Raw genomic sequence first — 25,479 nt, forward strand, 5'->3', positions numbered from 1 at the left:
CTAGATCAAGGGTCGGCAAACTGCGGCCCTGGGGCCAATTGCGGCCCGCGAAGGGTAAATCTGCGGCCCGCGAGCACGCTATTTTTTTGAATGGAATGCGGCCCGCGAAAGAAAATTTCGTGGCCCGTGAGTATGTAAATGTGGCCCGCTGAGCAAAAATATATTTCAATTTGAATTTTATCGGTAATTCGATTTAATTTGATTAGTTTGGTTTAAGTCTCTGTATAATATTTAAAAATAATTAGAAGAAATTACTGCTTTAGTTTGAAAATGTGAAAAATACAGATTAGCATTCTAACAGGATATTTTTCTCAGTTTCATAATAACTTCATTTTAACAACAGCAAGTAATTATCTGAAAAAAGAGTGTAAAGAGTGCTCGGATTAAATAAATTAATTAATAAATAGGTATTATATATCTAAACTAAATGCAAATGTTTTCCATTTTGTACAAAAGTAATGCACAGTAATTAACTAAAGTGTCATTTCTTTATAGTTTAGATATTCTTTTTCAATATTTTTTATACCTAAGTTTCCTTTATAGATTTTTTATTTGTAAATGTTATATTTTAGTGTAAAAAGATTTAACATAACATAGTAAAAAGAAATAAGGTTTATTTGATTTTTGTTTTGACACATTTTAATTTTTAAAAAGTTTTCTCTGCACTTTGAATTAATTTCTATGCACACCAACTTAAAAAGATGCTCATACTTTAAACTACTTTTTATTTAATACTTTAGTTAGTTAAAGTTTAGTTTATGCTTAGTTTTCTAACATTGTTGTTTCTACATGTAATATCTAAATTGTACACACACGTTTAAAACAATATGACATAAATCAAAATAGTTTTTGTTAGGTACACATTTTCATTTTTCAAACATTTTTTTTGTCAAACTTTTTATGCCTTGTATATCAATACACACAATTGCTGTTTTTTTGAGCTACCTATTTAATATAAACTAGATTTAGGGATGGTAAGTTTATTAAGTTTGTACATTGTTAATCAAAATAGTTCAAATTCAAGCAAATAAACAACTAAACATTGTCACACACTCAGACTATCACTATTTGAAGACTTTAAATCTTAGGCAAACTAAGTCATTTTTTAAGTTTTCGGCTAGAATTGCTTTTTGTATACAAAAATATCAGGAATGTTTTTGTTGACTCAGGCTGGCTTTTTTGCTTGAAAGAGTGGCAAATTAAACTTATGATGTATGTTTTGCTCAATCCACAGTGTTAGTTTGAGCTATAATATATGTTAAATTTTAAGTCTCGCAGATATATAATTTAAAATGCTATTTAAATTATTGTGTACATTTAAGTGTGAACAATCAGTGTAGCCAAAAAACTTGAATCCCGGAAAAGCTTTGAATTTGAAAACTTATGCTTAAAAGTTCTGGAAAAAAACTTGAATTTGAGAATTTTTGAAAAAACCTGGAATTTCAAACAATTTTTACATGTAAAGTAATAAAATTTCGATTTGACACAAAAGACTTACCAAATAAAAATTTTTCTATTAGAAAATATATCAAAGTAGCGTTCTCAGTATTTTTTAATATTGATATATTTGTTAAGAAATTTTTTTCAATTTAAATTAAACTTTCTAATAAAAATAAAAGAAGGAATTGTACTTTCAAAAACTTTGTTTTGGTGCATTGCACCTTTACTTGTAAAATTTCACCGATTGTTGTGCTTCGCTTTGAAACTAAACCAAGAAATTCTACTAAAATGTCAAAGTTAGTAAAAACATCTCTAATAAAAATTCTCATGAGCAATAGTTTTTTGTCAGTGCTCTCATATTAACAGATTGATTAAAGTCCTACTTTGATTTATGAGACTATAACCTTAATGCATTTCCTAAACACGACGTCTAGTTGTCATTGAAGAAATAAACAAAAGCTTTTCATTACCGCCAACATAAATTCTTTAGAAAAGTTTTCAATTATAAACGGTATCTCATTTTAATTAATAAATTTTGCTACTTTATAACTTGGCTTAACAATTTTTTCTGATCATTCTGTAGTTACTGAAGATAATCATGTGCTTTATGGAAAAACTGACTTTGGTGATTTTTTTTTATCGTTTCTCGCAATAACTCCTAACTAACGTATTTTTTATTCTCGTAGCTCGTCTTATATTTACTATTACTATTTTTAAATACAATATTCTTATTTCCGATAAAGAATTGCTAAAATGCTAAATAAAAAATAAGTCTTTCTACTTCGCTAATGACTGAATAGAATTTTATACTTTTGTTAAATTTGTTTAAGAATCTTGATTGTCCATTTCAGCTGACTTAAATTTTTTTGGCATGTTATTTATTTACTGTTAATAACCTTCGTTATTTCTTTATGTAGTGAACTTTATTTTAACTGGGTTGCTACACAAACAGGCTATTTTAAAAGCTTGAAAACTCAGGTGTGTGTGAAAATTTTATTTCAATCACTTAAAAGAAATCTTTCAATTTTCAGAATAGTTTTTATTCCTGTAGTGTAGTTTACTAATTGTGATTTTTTCTTGTTTTCTTACATTTTGTGTACTTTTTGATAATGATAATATTTTAACTAGGTATTTAAGCTTGATTAACAACTATTTATTAGCTTTTTCAACTTTTAATAAACTCAGGCTGGTTTGATACAACTCAGACATTTTTGCTTTTTAAGTGGCAACCATGTAAAATACTAATTATAATTAAGATATTTCATTAAAGTTTTCGAGAATTAATTATGTTAAAGAATTTGTTTTAGATTTTTGGAATACAAACATGTATTTATTTTATTAAGTTAACTAATTAATAAATTTTCTAATGAGTGTTAATTATTTAACACGCAAAAACTTTTTTTGAAGTAAATATTCTTAGAAATATGAAAAAAGGGTTGATAATATAACAAGTGTATAAAAATAACCCATAGATTGTCTTTCAAGTTAGGTTTTTATAGAGAGTTAGGTTGTAAGTAAAATTAAAAAAGTATTAAGTTTAACTTATTAAGTGCTTATGAAAGTACATAGTTTATTAACACTTAAGTATATTAGTCAAGGTAAATTCTATTCTAATAAATATTAATAAAAATAGGCATTCTATGGATTGCTAAAAGAAATTAAAAAAATATGGTGAATAAAAGTAAAACCTTTCTTTAGTGTGACTAAAACAAAAACAAAAATATTATTCAAATGTCACTAAAACTAAAACTGCGGCCCGCGAAGACTTTGGAAACTTAAAGTTTGGCCCGCGACTACCAACTGCCTGCCGACCCCTGTACTAGATAGTTGCTTACTTATAATACAAAGTACAGCTTTATGTCATACTTTATAAACAGGTTTTAAAAAACTTATCAATAATTAAAAGTTTAAAGTTTTTAAAAACGAGTATTAACTAAGGATACTATCTAAATATAACTTTAAAAGTTTTGTTTAGTACTACTTTACTATTTTTTTACCTTTATTATTAAAGAGGAAAAGTGGAGAACTTTATAAAAAAATATGTAACATACACTTAATGCTCAGTATAATTTGAAATTTTTATTTAAATGATATCAATTGTCATTGACATGTGTTTATTAAAGAACTTTGTTGATACATGAACTAAGATGTAACATCAATGCATTTAAATATGATAATACTTTTTAAATCTTTATACAAGATAATTACATTATAATTAACAGGTTCAATCTGAGAATAATTTCAAAATTGGGCCACCGAAAAGAACGATATATTGAAAGTTCTTTTTTTAACGAAGTTTAATTAATGTTTTATTTTTTAATTACTGATGATCATAAAACTTTTCTTTTATTGAAAGTTCTCAATAACTTTGTTATTTTATTTTTAATATCGACTAGTGATTTCTACGAAAAAAGTTTTATTTTTTGAATATATAGTTATTATAAACTAAAATTCTAGAAAGCAAAAAATAACCTAGTGATAAACTAAATAAACAGTTTCAAGAGTTACTATTATGCCATTATTACTGTTTCTTTACATAAAATTGAATACTTTGACTGATAAAATAAAAATAACATATCTAAAGCTCGAAGTGTACTTTTCGCAACCGTTTTTTTAAATTTTAAGAAATAGTAAATAAAATAGTATTTTTACTTAAAATTTTTTTTATACTTATTACATAAAACTTTTATTTTTTCTATAAAAATAGACGAAAAAAAAGTAGACGAAAAATTGCAAATTGTAAATCATTTTGGTATTAAATTAAGGATAAAAACCAATAGTTTTTGTTTATAATTCTAATACTGTAATAATATATCTTTTGAAGGTATATAAAAATACAATTATATAGTTAGTTTAAATCAAAAGCAAACAAATGTATTATTTGAATTACTCAAATTAACTTTTAAAGTTAAATCTTTACGAAATTAAAAAAGAATCGGTAAAAACAAATGAGAACAGAGAAATATAAATAAGTTAGACCAAATAAATACTGACTGCTAAAAAAACTTTTTATTTTTTTTATATAGTACTGTTTATTTATTTACAAGTTTAAATTATAGATTAAACAGATTAAAAAAAAAAGAATAACTATGGTATTACTTTTTTATTCAAGAAAACATTTGAAGATAAAATTATTAACGTAGCTAATAAAAAAACAAAGTTAATTATGTGTATAAAGACAAAGCTAATATAGTTTTATAATTTTTTTTATTCGATAAAACTTGTTTTTAACAGTCACTTAATGACTAAAAAAATGTTTATTACTATACAATTTATAAAATCTGTTTAGGTAAAAACCTACAAATAGTGCAGTTTTTCACATATAGAACAATGTAGAATTTGTCGGAATCATAGTGATATTTTTAATAGTTTTGAGGTAATTAAATTTTGTAAAAATAGAAATATTTTACTTGCAGTAGAGGCTACTATAATTAAAAAAATTAATCACTAACTAGGTGCAGATAAAGGATCTAAAAAACACTTAACATTTTTAAATAGTCCACTTTTGTTTTAATTATCTATTTTAGTTTTTATGATTAATTTGATTAGTTTTATAGTGATTGATTTTTTAGTTTACTCTTATTTTGTTTGACTAATTAATTTTTGTGAGTATTAATGTTGTTTGACAAGGAAATTAGTTAAATTTTAAAAGCAATGCTTAATAAATCGTTTAAATGAAAATAAATTGTTATTAGCAATTAATTGGTACATAAAATCATGTAAACATCTTTTGCTATATTCTGTTTGTGCTGTAAATATATAATAATACTTGATTAGAAATGAACTTGAAGAAAATTAATAATTCTATTTTCTGTTTATAAGTTATAATAATTCAAAATTGTCACATTTTACAAAAAATAATACGAAATACATAAGGTATTATAACTTGTTTTGCTGTAAACAACTATTCGTTTTTAGTATTAGAAATATATGTATATATATTAGAAAAACTAATCAGAAAAGACGAAACAGATTAGTTGTGAGTTTAATGTACTAAACAAGTAAAAATCTTAAATATATAACATATATTAATTAAAAACATGCTTGTAACATTTTAATAGGATAATGTGTAGTCCAATACTAATATATGCAAAGTGTGAAGCAAAAGTTTCTTTAATTCTATATTGAGTTCCTGTTTTTGTTTAAGTCACTTTATTTGTCGTTACCCATTTTTTATAGAAGTTTATTTTTCTATTAACAGAAAATGATTCGTATAACGAATAACAGTTAAAAAAGCAAAGTTAGTTTAAAACTTTGATCTAATTATCAATGTTTGATTACTTAGTAGTTAAAAGCAGTGGATAAATTATTTTTTTTATGATTTTGTATTTATTTCGTAGTCTTATGTTTGTCTTTTACAATATGTACATTGATTCAGTAGAACAATGAAGTGAATAACAACGAAGTGTTATTTAAATAAACTTATAAGTTAAATGGATGAATTATTAATTTTAGTATTTTGGTATTAGTCATCACAAACAAAAATATAACAGTTAAACAAAAGTAAGTTAACTTGATGAAAATAAAGATAGTACTATTTTTAAATTAAGATATTATCTTCTAATGGTAGGTTAAAATTTACGTATAAGTAAACCATCTTATTACTTAACGTAAAGTATCTTTGTAATATAACTGCTTTTATTCGTATAAATTTAAAAAAAATCATAAAGATAGCTTAAATAAACTTAAACTACAAAAAATCTAATAAGATAGAGCACTTTCTTTATGACATTTTAGTGTTGTAAAAACCAAAGTAAAATATATTTTAATTTCACATCAAACGATAGTTTCCATATAATATTTTTATAAACTTAAGTAAAAAGCTGTTTTACTAACATAAATATTTTGTAATAGTTTAATAAGAATAAAGCAAAGTTTAATGAAGAGTAAACAAACTACAATTAGTTAGTTTTCCAAAAATCTTTTATATTCCCCCTTTTACCTGCTTAAAACTATTATTGACCGTGTGTAGTGGTTTAAACTGTACCTTTATTTAAAAAATAATATTTTCATTTTTGTTTACTTTTTTTATTTGCTAAACTATGTTAAGCGTGTGAATCATTGTAAGTGATGACTAGCTACAGTAGATAAAAGGCATCACTAAGCATACAATAAAGTAAAATAAAAGTGTAGTTTAAATACTCAAGCTAAGTAAATAATTCTTTTAATTAATAAAGTCATACTATGAATCATCATGCAAATTATATTTTAATTACTTTATTTTGAATAAAATTTACTTCTGCGAACTAACTGAAATTAATTAATTTAATAATATTAATAAGGTTGACGTAGTTAATGCTGACATGCGTACGTAAAATATTTGGTTAATTGTATGTCTAGCATATATTTTTTTGATTGAAAAGCAATATTGTTTGATTTATGTTTAATACATCACACTTGTTATGTTTTTAGCTCAAAATATATACATACATTTAATAATACTAAATATATTTTTACAGATACTAATACATTTTTTTCCAAATTTATTTCAAGTTCTCTTACTTTAACAAAGATGTAAAATGATGCTTACTTTATTTTTAGGCATTCTGATCAAAGAATAACTTAGTTACCTTATTATTTATTAGTTTCAAACCTCTCTACATGAGGTTAATTAAAAGTGTTTTATACTTGTTCACTTGGTTATCTATAACTATGATGAAACAACCAAGTGAGCTTTTACAAACTTATTACAAAACAGCGTTTCTGAAAAAGGATTTAAGTCAGCCTATAAAAATGTAACTTTTTGTAAAACATATATGAGTTGATTAAAAAACTGTTAATCATATAATAAATGTGAAAAAAATGTTAGAATAATTTGTGCATTAAAAGTATTTTAATGTGTATATTTCTAAAAACTGATCAAGTATTAAACTAGATATTTATAAAAAAAATAGTTAAAAATAGACTTCATAAAATTCTTAAAGAAGTGGCCGAAATAAAATTTATAAAATCATAAAAAAGACTTTCAATATTTATTTTTATATATTTCGATAAAATAATAGTTTACCCGTTCAATTGAAAACTTGGCTTTAAACTAAAACACTTAAAAGTAAAAACTTTTTTTTTACTTTTTTACAGTTGTTTGTGCTAGTTTAAAACCTCTTATAAAAAGAAGTGAACATTAAAAAATGTGTTTTAAAAATTAATAAAACATTTTTTTTTTGATTTTAATAATATATGATAGTATTCTATTAAATAAAAAAAATACTAATCAATCAAAAGTTTTTAAAGATATTTATAAAGATGTATCTTTAAATTTTTAACAAAATAAAAAGTTTCTTAATGTTCACTTCTTTTTATAAGAGGTTTTAAACTAGCACAAACAACTGTAAAAAAGTAAAAAAAAAGTTTTTACTTTTAAGTGTTTTAGTTTAAAGCCAAGTTTTCAATTGAACGGGTAAACTATTATTTTATCGAAATATATAAAAATAAATATTGAAAGTCTTTTTTATGATTTTATAAATTTTATTTCGGCCACTTCTTTAAGAATTTTATGAAGTCTATTTTTAACTATTTTTTTTATAAATATCTAGTTTAATACTTGATCAGTTTTTAGAAATATACACATTAAAATACTTTTAATGCACAAATTATTCTAACATTTTTTTCACATTTATTATATGATTAACAGTTTTTTAATCAACTCATATATGTTTTACAAAAAGTTACATTTTTATAGGCTGACTTAAATCCTTTTTCAGAAACGCTGTTTTGTAATAAGTTTGTAAAAGCTCACTTGGTTGTTTCATAGACAGCTTGCTAAAAAAAAAATAATATAACGATATAAATAAGCTAATGACATACTACATGAAAAATTTTTAAAAGTTAAAACTACTCTTAAAAACATTAAAAAATATTATTCTGAAATTTCTTTAATATTATTATTTTAATTTTAGTGACGTAATTTATTAAAAATAAAAAATGTTTCTTTAGAAAACTTTTTTTTAAACAAACTACTACAAAAGATTTAAATTCATAGAAAAAGGACATAATTTATAAACCTATATATATAAAGGTTTTTAAACTTTTGAATCAAGAAAAGAAATTTTAATTCAGCCTAACATGTGTAATCACAATTTTTTACTATACTTTAAATTTTTAGTTGTTCTTAGTATTTTGTAACATTATATACAAAGTTAGTGAGTAGAATTTTAATGAATAAAGCCATACAATAAATCGTGATGTAAAATTTTTCATTTTTTATCTAAATTAAACGTATTATATGAAACTTTGTAATTTAAATCTTTAATTTTTTATTGAAAATATTTGATAAGTCGTATAACATTTTAAATTGTCTTTTATTTTAATGATTATAAATATATTTTTATATTTTTTATTCTAAAAGATATTTAAATTTTATAAAAACCAAACATTTTTTGTATACTAAGCACTTTATCACTTTTTGACACTTAAAAATTAGTTTTAGATAACATGTTAACACAATTGTATAAAAAAATCGAGTAATCTAATTAATTTTTACTAAGTGACAGTACAGCTAAAAATAGCTTGAACAAAACACATTTAATATAAAAAATAAAGGATTTTAAGAACTCCAAACCATCCTTAAAATAGAATTAAAGTAAACTTCACCAAAACTTTTTAAATCATTTGAATTCTGTAAAACTTCTTCAAATACTTTAATAAATAAGATTTGTTTTTACTTAAAATGTTTTAAAGATTCTTTTACTTTTTTCACTCACAAGTAAGTAAAAGTATATAGTTTTTGTTTACTTAACTATTTACTTATCTAATTAAAAACTATAATAAACATTAACAGTTTATAACTAAACTATGTTTATACAACATATTGCAAATATAAAATTAAAATAAAGAATACATTAACTTATTGATCATATAACTAGAACAACCTTTTAATTTTTTATGTAAAAATTGACGAGAAAAACCTTATATTTAGAGATTACACAATACTGACCTTTACGTAAAAATAATTTTGCCTTGTAGAGACTTATCAAATTTTAGTCGTTTTACAACGACTTCCAAAGTTTTAGCAATTGTAGAACAGCAAGATAGTTCTTAAAAATTTTTATTTCGCATTTGATAATATACGGATAGTAAATGTGAGTGTTTGTTGGTAAATAGATGACGTCACTAAGAACATAAAATTTTATTTTCAGTAATCATATGTGTTTTCAATATTGATGAACTAAATAGGTATTTATATATTAAAAAATTGCAGCGATTTACTCTCAAAAAGATTTAGCTACAAAGTTCAAACAAAGTTAAAAAGTAGCTTAATCAAACAGAAGCATTTTTAAGTTTTTGTCGCACTTTTAAATGTTAGTCATCAGCTTTAATAAAAGATTGTGTTAACTAGGTTGAACTGTTTTAAACAAAACAAAATAAAAAACAAGCGTAAATATTTTAATATAACAGAAATTCTTTTTAGATTTTTTTCGCATTTTTTAATGTTTTTCACCAGCTTTAATTTTAGGTTAAACTGTAAAAAACTTTTTTGTAATTAAATTACAAAAATAATAATTTGATCAACCTGATTTGTTTTAGTTATTACCTTTATTCAACTTATAACTTTAAAATTTGGTTCTTGAAATACAAAAATTTAAAAAATCAACATATACAATATTTATAAGTCTTATAAATATTTAAACAAAACAAAAATAAAATTAGTATGTTTTGATGATGTTTTAGTCTCAAAATTTTGAATTTGATTACTATTTAAAATTAAACAATTTGATATGTTTTGCTTACTTTTGACGAAAAAAAAAAACATGTTTAAAGAGTAATTTACAATGTATTATAAATTTGCCGTACTTCGTTTAAAATATTTATTAAAATGTTTCACTGAAGTATGTTAAATATATATTATGAAAATGAAAAAAAAAAGTAAATGGCTTTATTAATTGAATCTCTTCATTAACTTTATATATAATGTTCAGTAATATATGTTTTTTTAAACTGACAACTAACAAATAAAATTATAATAATTTAAATACGATTAGACATGAAAGGCCGTTATCAAAACTCTTTATTCTATCAAATATAGATATAATCTTTATTAAGATAATTTGTTTGTGAACCAATAATTTTGAGCTTTGAAGAATGATGCTACTAATAAATTATACAAAATAAAATTTAGAACAATTAATCATTTATTGTACAATAAACTGTATTTATAACTGATAGAAAATTTTTATATTGAATTTAATAAGCTTGTTTTTATCGTTAAGACTTTTTTAAGTTTGCCAAAGTGTCTATGAAACTTTATAAACATTTATGTTTTATAAAGATTATATAGAACTAACTGTCTTTTTTAAAAATCTTTAAAAGCTTTTGCTTGTTTAATTTTTTATTTAAATATTAATTTACTTGATAATTCAATTTTTTTTCGGTCAACAGGTCTTAGAACCAAATATTTCAATCACTTTTTTGTCCTTCAATAAGCATAAATAACATTTTTTTTCCATTATTACCTTTTAAATATTGTTGAAATTTATAAAAAAATAGTTACAAGTCTACATTTAAAACAGATAATTATACCTTGTAGAGTTTTAAGTACTTATTGATAATAATTAATATCTTATACTTTATAATTTAAAAACTATACTTGACTGTTTGTATTTGTATCTTTGTAAATATCTATTATATAAATTTCTAAAAGAATCTTTATAAATTTTTAGTTTTATAAGAATTAGAATAGAAAATTCTATTTTTTAAAGGTAAAACTAATTACTAATTTTGTTTTCAAAAATTTACACTTTTAAGTATTTTATTATGCGTAACTTATGCTAACACTTTTTTTTAATTTAAGATATTATTTCTACTTTTCTTTAAAACTCATACAAAAATATCTAAAACACCATTTTCATTGGCTGACTTTAGCCTTTTTTTTTACGAAATTTTGTAAAAATTATTTTAAGTTTTTAAATAACCGTTTTATCAATTGTAAATAAAACAGTATTAATAAAAATTGACCTCAAGAAAGGTTCCAAACTAAAATATATAAAAATTGTTACAATTTAACTGTTTTTGAGAATAAATCTAATATGGTTAAGTGAACTTTTGCGATACTTATAAATGATGTAACTAAGACATAACAGGTAAATAAATATGGCACTTAACAAACTGCATATTTTGAATTATTTTTGTAACTTTTGTACTTTTACTTGCTTTATACTAAAGATAATGGTGTTGTAGTTTTACAAATAAGTAATAAAGCTCACATTCCTATATTGTCTTTTAAATAAGGTTATTAGGTAAATTGTTTGTAAAGTATTACAAGCTGTTTTAGTTTTTAAAAAAGACTTTTGGAAACACTTTATAGGTATGGAAATATATACAATTGAAAAAGTAGTGCAAATTAACAGTGTCAATAGAACCAATATATTAATCATATTTGTATTTTGCTGTAGTTAACAAAATATCTTAAAAGATTATTTACATTTTTCCTAAAAATTTGTAAGCATATAAATGTATATGAAAACCAGTAATGTTTCTAAAACTGTAAGTTTTTACTTTAACAGGTTCATTAAATTTTTTAATTTTTTCACTAGCTAATACAATTAAAATAACCTACATATGGTTATAGCAGGAACTGATTAGTTGCAACCCGCGAACAATTACCACTAGCGCAATTCACACCCGATGATAAACGGCAAACGACCATTACCGACCAAAAATAAGAAAAATTTATAAAAAAAAAATAAAGTTTGAAATTGTGTGCGCGGAAATTGATCGCGAATAAAAACTATACGATGTAAACTTGTATTACGATAGATAGTTTTGATTAAATTAGCGATTGAACGTTGAAAATAAGCACAAAAAATCTAAATATCTCCATACATCAAATTTTATGTTGTAGTTTGATTTAGTTTGTAACTTTAAACAAAAAAAAAAGAGATATAAAAAGTTTTCAAACCTTTTTATTTTGTCTAAAAACTGATATTTTTTAAGTACTTAAACAATATAAATTCAAATCATAAAAATATCAAACATTAAAAAAATAGAAAATAATTTTGAAATACATAAAGTACTTTAACTGTAAACTTGTAATTCATATATCTCAATATTGATTAATATTGTCAATCACAAATAAAGTGTAGAAGTTTAATTTAAGATAAATACTTACACTTAACACATTACTGCGATTGCAAAACAAATAAGTGATAGTTTTTATTTTTAGACTGGTTATTACAGTCTTTTAAATATGTAGCCGTTTCTGAGAAACTATCGCAAGGTAATCTGCGTATTATCTTGTTTTAATACATAGTACAAAAAATATTCTAATTTGCTTTATTTTACTTGTTACGTCAGTAAGTGCTTTAAGGCCTAAAACTTTAAGTTTAAGTCGTATAGAAGTAAAAAGTTTCACACATGGACGACATTCAATAATTATTTTGATAAAAAGATCTATGCTTAAACACTAAAAACATAGTAAACAAAAAATTTATTGCTTCAAATTTTTTATTTATCAATATTTTTAAAAGTTTTAATACAAATAAAAGTATTTATGGTTTACTTACCATAAAACCTTTAAATCTTATTGCTCTCTTAAGCTAAGCTAAAAAATTTGTTTTGCGACAAAAATATAAAAGAAAACTTTTTTTTTTTAGACTTATAAATGATTATTATGTGACGAAATTATTTCCGATTTGAAAACTTTTTTCAAACAGTGAGGGAAAACATTTTTATATGAAATATAACAAATAAATTCTTGTTAGCTACTAGCTTTTTGATAATTATATTACATTACATTAAAATATAATATTTTTTTTTAATATTGTTTGACACTATTCAACAAAATAGTTCTGAAAAAATGGAATTATTATTTTATTCTTTGTTAATTTTTAAACGAAATAATGATTAGAACTTAAAGTATTGTTTAAAACTATTTGTAGAATTATAATATAAAAACTCTAACAAGTAAATTACTTTTCTAATAATTTTACTAACTAAAATGAACGTTAATTACCAAATTAATTAAACAACAGCTTAGATAGTTAAATATGAATCAAAACTGAATTAAAATAATCTTACATAGGCTATTCTTTCACAGATGATGGCTTAAAAGAAAACTTAGGTTTATTCCTCTCTGCATTTGTAATGTTTCTTGTTTCTTTAATTTTGTATATAATAGTTGTAATAATTGTAATTTTAAATTATCTAAAGTTAAATTATTTTTAGTTTAGTACTGATAAAATGTTTATTAATGATAAGAGATAATGAATTTTCAAAAGTTATGTTATTAATACTTACATATGAGAAAAGTTAAGTATGAATTTGTAAAAATATAGTTGCTAACTTTTTACTGAGTTAAGTACTATCATAACCGACCGTAGTTAAAATGGCTTTATTCAAAAATTAAGAATTGTTAATAAGTTTGTAAGTTGCAACTAAAGTATTTTTTTAGTAGTTTTGTAACAAGTCATTCATCAACAATAGTAGTAATATATTGAAATTTCAGTTTAAGAATTTAGCTTAATATATTAGTAATTTCTGTTATAATAAGATAATCTTGTTTCATAACCTAATAAATTATTAGTTAGAAACTTCAGTCTCAATTTATAATACGATTTTTTGTTCCACACTGCTTTAAAATTAAAAAGTCTTTCTAAGAATATATATATATAGAAGTCTTAATTAGTAATAATCAATTTGAGAAAGTTATTCACATTGTTTCACACAAATTAATTTATTTTTTTACTTATCAAATATACAAATTAAATAAGTTCTATGATTTTTATTACTCGTGTAGCACGGTTTTTAAATTATGGCTTAAATTTATAAAATATTTTTACTAAATTGTTTACGAACAATATAAAAAATTAAACTGTTAATATTTATATCATTTATCTCCTAAAGGTAGGAATTAAAACATTTTTAGTATGAAAAACTATTTTTAATGTTTTAAATTATAACAAAAACTTTAAGTAAACATTAATTTGAACCAGAGCTTTCCATTTCTGAGATTTTATAAAAAATATATAGTGAATTTCAAATAATTAAACCATTATGAATTTATTAATTTCACCATTAGAAACTATGTTATTTTAACTGTTTTAAAATAATATTTTAAAAATTTTACTATAACATAATCTATTGAGATTGCAAGTAAGACTATTATTATAGTAAATTTAGTACGCTGTCTTTACTTTTTTTCTGTCTATTTATAAGACAATAAAGTTTAACTAATAAAGTCGTGTTAATAACCTGTTTTAAGTATTATTTATATATTTTTTAACAAATAAATAAGAAAAGATTTTTAAGTCGTTTTTTCTTAATTATTTCATATAAAATGTATTTATCAAAAAGTTTTTTTCAAAGGTTAAAATTTTTAGTTTTTAATAGAAAATATTAATTAGCCTCATATAGAGGGGTTTTATAAAAACAACTCATTGAATATATTAAAACATTTTATTATTTATTTCTTTTTATATAGTTATGGTTTGGGGTAATGATAAATGACGTCAAAAGACAATGTTTTTATTAAAAGTAAAAATAGTACTAAAAGTTGAAATTTTAAGAATTAATTCCGTTGTGTTTGAATTTTTTAAAACGCTTGTCGTTGTAACATAATTAAATAAAACTTTTAAAATTTTTTCTAAGATTTTTTTTTCTTGTTAAGTATAGTCATTGTATTACGGCTATTTCAAATGCAAACAGTTCATATTAATTATATTCTGTAAAAAGTATATAAACAACATATCAAGTTTCCAGTAACTTTTTAATAAGTTTAGCTTCAAACGATTTTTACACATTAAACTGTTAAATTCATGTTTTGATTAAGGTAATACTATATTTGATAACTGGTTGTATATCAGGTAATTATTTTGCAAACAAAAAAATCTAACCATAAATTGATATTCAATATTGCCTATTTACACTTGTTTTTAAAGAACATGTTGAGTTCACAATTTGCAGTAAGAAATATGGCTATACTTCGTTGTTTTCTATTTGATTTGATTTCTAATAAAGTCAAACTAACATTTAAGTAGAATTCATTTATAAAGTTTGTTAAATTTGCTTTTTTCATATTATTCTTTAGCCGTTTAAAGTAGTTTAGTTAAAATAGTGTAAGAAGTAGTAACTTAAACATTATTCTACTATGATGTTTAGTTAACTCTAAGAATACTTTTGGCATCTACTTTTTAATAAGCATGCTAAGTTTTTTAAATGTAACAATTGTAAAACATAAATAATATTTTTCTAATTTTGCAAAATTCGGTTTTACTTTAAAAATTCTGTTTGAATCTGTTTGACATAATAAAAACCTAAAAATTTACTTTTTTTTCAAGTTAAGAATTAGGTTGTTTTTATTTTTAAAGTTTTTATACTTTTAAAAGTTTTACGTTAACGTACAACCAACTTGCTTTGTACTTTAAGAATTATTTTAAAAACAAATTTGATTTTTATGATAATAAAAAAACTAAATCTTCATAGCTTTTTTGTTGAAGTTTTTTAAGTAAATAACAAGTTTTTGTATGACTACAAACGCAGCTGAAAAAAAAAATAAAAGAAAAATTCATAAGATTACAAAAAAATTATAAATTGAGGCAAGCAAATTTACAAACTATTTTAAAAAGTTTTTAAATATTAAAAGAATTACAAGCAAAAAACTCATAAAATCTTCTATATAATTATTAATACTAAAGCCAATTTTTTTATGTTTTGATATAATTAATTTATTTTTAAAAAGGTGTTTTATTAATGCATTGTAATGACGCTATTAATCATAACCTAATAAATTATTCTCTTCAGCGCTTTTAATTTAAAAAAATAATTACTAACGTATAAGGCTTAAAGGTGACATTGAAATTTTGAAACTTCTTAAAACGAAGTAAATTAACAGTTACGATTGAAAAAATTAAGCAAATTTTGGTCTGTACAATTATTTTTACTATTATGTCTTATATTAAGCTTACTTTTTTTGATAAACAAAAAAAAAACAAGGGTAGCAATTAAAAAATAAAATAAAACTTTTAACACAGGCTATAAACTTGACTTATTACCTTTTAAAGTTTTAAGAGTACTTTATAACGAAGAATATTAATTTAAACTACATACTAACTCTCTTATATACAAAAAATGGGTAGGTTTCAAATATTCATGAAAAATATTTTTTTACAAATGGTCATTTTTTAACTAAGGGTCGCTTTTGCACGAAGACATATTTAAACATTTAAACAACAATTTTTTCATATTACTTTAATCGTTTTAAAACATAAGTTCGGTTAAAAGTTTTTAACTTTTTTAAATATTTTAGATAAGTTAAAGTTAAATTTTTCATTAATTAAGGTTTTTTATTTATAACATTCTAACTTTAAATATAAAGTAGCGTTTAACAATTATCTAAAAAAAAGTCATATTTACAAAAGTTTTCTTTTCAATTTAGGAAATCGGATAATGAAATAGCCTTCTTTTTTTTTAAACTTTTCAACGTTAGTTGTTTAGTCTTTTTTGAATAAGAAATGTACATGCAAAATACTAACAATATTTACTTTTATATTAATACTCAAATCTATTGAAAAACACAATATTTAAAAATCAAAAAACCAACAAGGACCAAATGTTAAACCAAAAATGTGTGTAAAAAGGTTGTAGAAGTGATTAATCTTACTAGTAATTTTATGAAAATATACTTTGTTATAGGCTTGCATTAATAGCTTAAATTACAATTAGTTAAAAGTAAATCAACCTAGTTCTATTACAAACACGAAAAGCCTGTTGCAAAAACAGTTTCAAAAAGTAATGATATAAACTGGTTTTAAATAGTGACGTCAACAGAACTAAACTTTTTAAAACTTTAATACTTAAAGTTTAAGCCATAGCGGTTTACTTTTAATCTAATCCGCTAATTATTTGGTTACTTTTGAGATGTGATATATTTTTCTCGCTACTATTTCCTTTATATTTTAGTTATTTCAGTAACTTTTCGGATATACTTTACATATTATCATGATTATTCTTTATTCTTATTATAAAATAATTAATCATCGCCTTTTATACATAAACCGGGTATACATTTTAAGTGTGCACTATTTAAAATTTTAAGCTAAGAGATTGATTTTTTATAATTTAAAACCTAAAATTTGTTGTTTATTATTTATAAATGTTTACTACAAGTAGCTAAAATTTCATAAGTTTTTATAATAGTTAAGTTTGAGTCGCATACGTTTTTAAAAAATCAATATTTTTATATGAGTAACTAGATTTAAAATAATTAAGCAATATTGTTTTTTACCATGTTAAGTTAGAAGTTAACTTAATGTTCATATTACTCAGATTTTGTTTAATTTGTTTTTAACTTGGTTTATACTTAACACACTTTTAAAGTCTTATAAATTTAAGAAAATATCTATAGTTTTAACTGCGTAGAAAAATAAAGAAAAATATTAAAGAACAAATATTTACTTATAAAGTCTTTAAAGTTGAAGTTAACTATGTTATTAAGAGCTACATTTATTTAATAATCTTTATTGTGTGAAATTCGTTTTTAACTACAAAAATATTTTGATATGATTTATTACAAGTAACTAAGATAATTTGCAAGTTATGTTACCAATTAAAAAAAATAGTGGTGGGTTTGAATATTATGATAAAATAAGCTAAACTTGTTTTTAAAAAATTTATTTACTGTACAAATATTTAAGAATGTATAAGCGTAGAAAGTCTTTAACTTGTACAAAAGTTAAACCAAACGTTTTTAAATTTAAAGTTTAACATACAAAAAAACATAATATTTTTAAAACAATATTCTTAATAACATGTTTTTTTATACTTGAAATATTTAAGAAAAGTTTTCAAGATTTATTTCTAAAGTTTAATTTAAACTAAAAAACAACTTATAAATAATTTCTAAGATAATTTTTTTTGTTTTTTTTTTGACAAGTTAAAGCTAATCGTTAAAACACAGTTGTAAAAATTAAAAAAAATATCCACAACGAAATGTTTAATTCAGTGTATATACTAAAATATCTAAATAAAATATAATTTTGCATTATGCTCTGAAATAGTTTAAGAAATATGCTTTGCGAAGAAAGTATGATAATTATACTATAACTTGTTTTGAACTATGTGAGAAATTAGTATTGCGACAATAATACAAAATGAAAATATCAGATACAACTTTAAACTGAAGTAGATATGTTTACGATGATGTATTACTTAGTACTATTATAAAAAGTTTTAACATTTTTGCATTTATTAAAAATTAATTTTTTAAACAATATTAAAATAATCTAAAGAACAGTAAACAATTTAAAAGTTAATCTTTTTTTCAATTAACTGTTCATATCTTAATAAAATGTATAAGTAAAATACCATTAAATTTTTTAAGTTGTTTTTATTTAAGTTGATGTTAAATTAATATCAAATTGACATTATTATAAAGGTTATACTTTAAGTTATAGTATACAAGCGTTGATTATCACTTTATATTAGAATAAAGATATTTAAAAACAAAAACCAGAATGTTTGAAAAGCTGTTTTATGTATTTCACAAAACAGAAACTGTAGTATTTAATGTAAACAAACTGTAATGTAAAAATAAAAACAGTAATGTTTTTATGTAATAGAATATAAAGGTTTATGAATTAAAATTCAATCTTTGTAGTGTCTATAAGATTTAAGACTACAAACTTTAAAAGTTTTTATTACTTTATTTGTTGTTAGTTTGGAACAAAATTGATATTTAAATTTTATTCTGTTTAATTAAATTTATTTAATGAAAACAAGTTTTTATCCAAATTTTATGAATAACTATATATATTTTACAAACTTTAACTAAATTATTTGGTTTTTAATTAATTGACTAGCTAACTTTGTTTGTTTAATAAAGAGTGCAAATACCTTATAACGTGTATATTATTTAATATTATTTATATGGTACCTGCAGTCTTAAACTTTAACTTAATGATTTTTAAAAACTAAGTTTAATATATTTAGTGTTTGAATTTAAATAAGCCTTATAAAAAATGATAATGAAAAATTATGTCAACAATTCTTGATAAGATAAATGTCACACTATTTTTTAATTAAAACACCTTTAAGGCCCGATAAGGTTTAATGTTTAGCTTAGTTCATACAGTAAGTTTCAAAAATTTTTCAAAAATATTTATTTTCTTATTTCACAGTTTACTTACATCAATCTTAGGTTTTTTTTTTATCTCCTCATCTAAACTGATTTTAAATAACATCAGTATTGCTTCAACTTTTTGTTCTAATATGATACAAACAAACTATAAAACTTTAGCTGAATATATTTTCCAATAAAGAAAATTTACAACCAAAATACTAATTTATTTAATTTTAAAATTTAAATACTTTTTTATAAATAATTTTTATTTTTGATAAATTTTTTTTGTTGAGTTTTTTCTAATTTTAGTACGATAAATACTAAATATAAAACCTCAAATTAAATACATTAATTACATTAACAAAATTTACAAAAAAATTATAGTAGTATTTTAAATTAAATTTTTTATGTTTTTTTTTTAATATATATATATTTTTTAATATAAATTACATAAACTTAACATTTTTTATTAGAACCATATTAGATTTAAATATATTTTTATTAAATCTTTTTTATGCAAAAAGAACATTTTTGCATAAGTTTCTTCGTGCAAATCTGACAAGTCCCTCAGCAAAACAAAAATTAGCAGAAACTAATTTTAAACAAAAAACAAAAGTTTAAACACGTGCAAAAAAGTCACACGTGCAAAATAAACACTTCGTGCATAAGCATGTGCCCTCATATTTGACCTTTCGTGCAAAAGCGTGTGCCCTCATATTCGACCTTTCGTGCAAAAGTGTCTCCGTTCATATTTGACACTTCGTGCAAAAGTGTCTCCGTTCACATTTGACCCTTCGTGGAAGAGTCTTTGAGTTCATATTGGACTCCTACCCACATGCAACGGGATAAAATGTTTTAAAAGCTGTACCTTTTCAATTTTTTTTTTGGTATAATAATATTATAAAAAACATTTAATTAATGTGTAATTTGAATCAGTTTAGTAACTTAATTAAGTTTTTTATTTTTAATTGAAATAATGTACGCAATGTAAAAGTAAAACTGATTACTAAACAAAAATACGGGTCAAAAACTTAAAAGGTACAGCAAATATATATTTTTTTAAATTGTTCTGTTTTAGAATTTTTTTTATTTAACAGTTGTGAGAAAAAAAGCATTTAATAAACAAGTAATTTTAATTAGATTAGCAACTCTATTAAGGTTTTAGTATGTAAATTTAAAATGAAAACTGATGGCTGAACAAAATATGCGATAAAATTTTATAATTAAGATTTATTATTTTTAAAAGTTATATTTGTTTTAAAATTCTTTTTTCGTAATTAATTTCAAAGAATCAAGCATATAATAAATGTGTTGTTTGAATTAGTTCAGTAAATCAATAAAATTCTAATTATATAAATAAATTTACACAATTAAAAATAAAAGCTGATGACTGAACAAAAATTTGCGACGAAATTTTATAAACTATAATAACAAATTTTTAAAAAAATGTATCTATTTAGAACTTTTTCTATATTTATTTTTGAAGAATCACGCATATGATAAATGTTTTGTTTGAGTTTTTTAGTTTAATTTAATTTTAAGTACTAAATTAAAGTTACACATTAAAAATCAAAATTTATGACTAAACAAATATATGCAGCAAAAATTTACAACTTCGGATGATAATTTATTGACGTCATTTGCTTTTTATCATGAACTTTCGAACTAACTACTTGCATATTAACTAAATTAAATTGTATAATTTAATTGATTTATGAAGTTGTTTTAAAAGTTCTATTTTGAAAGTCTTTGTAAAAAGACTGGACAAAAAAAGTTTATATGTTGTGACTTAAAAGGGTATAGTTATTTTTTTTTGTTATATTCTCATTATAATTTATTTTAAATTTTGTTTTAAAAGTTTGAATTGTTTTTTGTTGCAGTAAAAAAATTCTGGAAGGGTTAATGTTGTATTTTAGAATTGTTAAAATATAAACTATGTAAATGAAATCAGAAATTTCAAACATGATCGACTTATTTATTTTTTACGTAATGGAAAATTTGAGGTTTGAGAATTTAATTATTAGTGAATAGAAACTAAGTTTAGGTTTAAGAATTGATAACATAGTAAAATATAAAAAAAAATTAAAGTCTAGTTGAAATTAATATAATGTACAAAATTGCTCATAGGCCTAAAATCGTGTGAGAATATTAGAAATTTTCCTTATTTTTTAATCGTTGATAAATATATATTTTTAAAATTTTGCGAACTAAGCAAAACACAATATCTTATCCAGCTTTAAAAATTTTTTGTTTTAAAAATTATTTTTTTAGATTTAGACATTATGTAAAAAAGATATATTGAGATTTAGAATTTTTTTGTAAGGCTTATTTTAAATTATTTCTTTTTTAACTTGAGAATCTTAAAACTCATAGTTTAAAGCTACAAGTATCATATAATTACTATAAAAATATATAATTTGTAGTTTTTTCGCACTATTAATTAGTTAATAAAATGAGCTACTGGAATAATTAAAAATAAAATAATAAAATAAAGATTTTATTCTTTTTATATAAGAAAGTAAAACTTAATTTTGAAAAACACTTATATATTTTCACAAAAAAAAAAGGCAAACTAGTTTTTAGTGAAAACTTGTTAAACAACTTATTAATCTCGTAAAACAAAGCTAATTTTTCTATAATCTCTCTAAAACAAGATGTCAATCAAATTGTTTTGTTGTACTACGATAAAACTATCAATTTCATTTTCCAAATCCTGTAAGTAAGTTTTCAAATGAGGTTATTTCAATGATATAAGTATTTTACATTTTGAAAAACTTTATAATTTTTCTAAATATAACGTTTCTGTTTAACACAAGTGACCGAATTAATCAATAATAAATGATATATTTAATAATTTATAGTTATATCAAGCTAGTAATTGCATTCAGCATTAAATATAAGTATTTAGTTATAAAAGTAATACTATCTTATTAAAAAAAATAGGAAGTTTCTCCAGTTTTTTCTATTAATTAAATAAAATAGTAATAAAACTCCAATTAAGAAATTATAAGTAAAACATTTTCTAAACTGTAAAATTACCATACAGTGTCAATTCAATTTCAGTTAGTAATATAAATCAACCAAAGTTATATTTTTAGTGTTTAATGATTAGAAAAATTTAGGAATTTCCTTTATATTCTGTTACTGTTTAAGATAGATATTTAGACTTTTAATAGCTTAAAACAACAAAAATTAGTTCATTGAAAATACTCATGCATACACATTTTATCAAACTTATTTAAAAGCTATACTATTTTAGTAATACGCATATACATATATTTTAAGTTTAGCCCTATATTAAGAAACTTTAGTCTACATATGTACTAAAGTATTATTTTAGACACTGGAATATTTTAAATAAAATACTTTAAGTTAAACACTTACTTTTTTTGATTAAGTTTTTATTAAGTCTTTTTACAAAGACTTTTAAAATTTAATAACAGTGTAAAAAATATAAAGATATTAAATTTCGTAACTTCATTTTGTTAATTTGCGAGAAGTTAGTTCGATTGTTCATTGTTATAACAAATGACATCATCAAATGAACATGTTTAAGTTATATGTAGTTTTTCATATTTTTGTTTAGTCAACAGTTTTAGTTTTAAATTATGCGATTTTGTTTGAATACTGATAACTAAACTATCACAAACATAAATCATATGCGTCATTTTTGACAATAACTATATAAACAGTTCTAGAACAGATATAATTTTTGAAACATTTATATTAATAGGTTAACAGTTTTAATTTATGCTTTTGTTTAGTCATCATTTTTATATTTAAACTATGTAATTTTATTTAAATACTTAAAACTTAAGTTACTAAACTAATCTAATTATCACATTTATTTAACGCTTTTTTTTGGACAACTTTTATATAAAAATTTTAAAAAAGATACAAATTTTAAAACAATAAAAACTATAATTTATAGATTTGTTGTCTCTTTTTTTTCGTTAGTCATCAGTTTTAATTTTAAAGGGTTTTTTAATAATAAAAACATTATTGAATTACTCAATTAGTTTAAAAAACACAATATATAAAAATTTCTTTTAATTTTCACTTTTAAAAATTCAAAACAGCTACCAATTTTAAAAGTCCTATAAATACAAATTATATTTTTTTTTAACAAAAATTTATCTCATATTTTTCTTTAGTCATTAGTTTTGAATTGTGTAATTTTTAAAAATAATTAATAAAAGTTTCATTAAGTTACTAAATTAATTTTGCTCATAACTTTTTTTTAGTGTAATAAGTATAAATAACTAAGTTTAATTACGTATAAACAACTAACATTGTTATATGCAATTTCATATTTTATTTTTTTCTTGAAAAGGTCGCAATCTTTTGCCACAGAAAGCGGTGTTGAATAAAATATTCAACTTGCATAAATCTTTTTGCTGTAAGAATATAAAAATCAAAAACATATAGTCTTTTGAAATCTTTTTACTTGCTCTAAGCAATCGCATTAAAACTTTTTATTATAGCCGTTAATTAATAAGGCTTTAAAAATTCTAAACATGACAATCACAATATTGAGTGTTACTTTCGCAAAAATTTATAATCAACATTTTGGCTCGAATGTATAATGTTTAAAATTATTATGACGTATGTAGGAGCTTACATAAAGATTTAAATAAGCGCTTTTTTTTGTTTCAAGCGGCAATCTTTTAAGTAAAATTCACAAGTACATACACTAAAAACTTTGCTGTACTGTTATCTCTCGACTATCAAAATTTTTACATGTAGTTACTTGTTATTGAAGTAAATGTTAGAAGTTTTTGACTTTTTAACTTATTTATGATTAAATTAACTCAAAATTTACTGTTTTATTTAATAATAAAAATGTATAGAAAGCAGCGATACTTTCAACATACTTTATAGTATCCGATTTAGTAAAAGTAACTAATAAAATTTATATAAAGAAAAAATGTTTAATTTATTTACACAGTTCAATTAATACTAATAAAAAACTAGGTAAACCGACAAGAAACTTAACTGACTAAGGTATAGTTTAAGTTTTAGTTGTAAACTTAATGTTTATACTGTGTTAGAAAAAAAAACAGTTTTGTTTTATAATTATTATATTTGTATAAACATCTATTGTAAGTTAGGTTAACTTACAACTTTATTAATGTTTTTTTTTATTAACCATAAAAAAATTATGAAACAAAAACTCTTTAAACTACCCTTATTAGTTTTAGTTGAAAGGTTTTTTAGAAAAGATTTAATAAATTTTAAGTTTTTTTTTTGCATCAATTGTCTTAATAAATAGATAAACTAAATTTTATAATATTAAAATAAACTTTCAAGAAAAATTAAAGTCTTTGCTACTAATTTTTACTGTATGAATAAACACTATATTTAATACTTACAAGTAACAATATCTTTTATTATTTAACGTACTTTAACGGTTTTGAATAATTAAAATATAATAAACAATTTTTTTCTTATGTACTTAATCTAGTGTTTTTTGTTCTTTTAAATTTGTTTGTCTTAAATAAAATACCTTTAATTCTAAGTTTGTAATTAAAAAACTATACTAAACTAAATTTGTGAAATTGAAACTAGAACAGTATTATTTATTTTAAGAATTACTTTAAAAGTTTAGGATGTTTAGAAAATAACTTATAGATTTTTTAATTCATTTAACTTAGATAAAAAAAATGTTTAATTTTTTACATTTTATTACAATTAAATTGTTTAATAATGTAATACATTTTTAAGAGTAACAATATCTTTCAATATTTAACGTTCTTAAAAGGTTTATAATAGTAAAAATATAATAACTAACGTTTTTTGATTTACTTATTGTATTTCAACAATTTTCTTCAGTGTGATTACAATTGTAACAAGGTAAAACAAATTTTAAACTTATATAGCCTTTTTAATTATATGAGAAATTATCAATCAATTAGTAAAAAAACCCTAAACTATAACAAAAAATTAAAAACAACAAGGAAAACATAATTAACTGTAACATTTAAAACAAA

The sequence above is a fragment of the Thalia democratica genome, chromosome 2 (genome assembly GCF_965202585.1).
Source record: "Thalia democratica chromosome 2, ktThaDemo2.hap1.1, whole genome shotgun sequence".
Taxonomy (NCBI): domain Eukaryota; kingdom Metazoa; phylum Chordata; class Thaliacea; order Salpida; family Salpidae; genus Thalia; species Thalia democratica.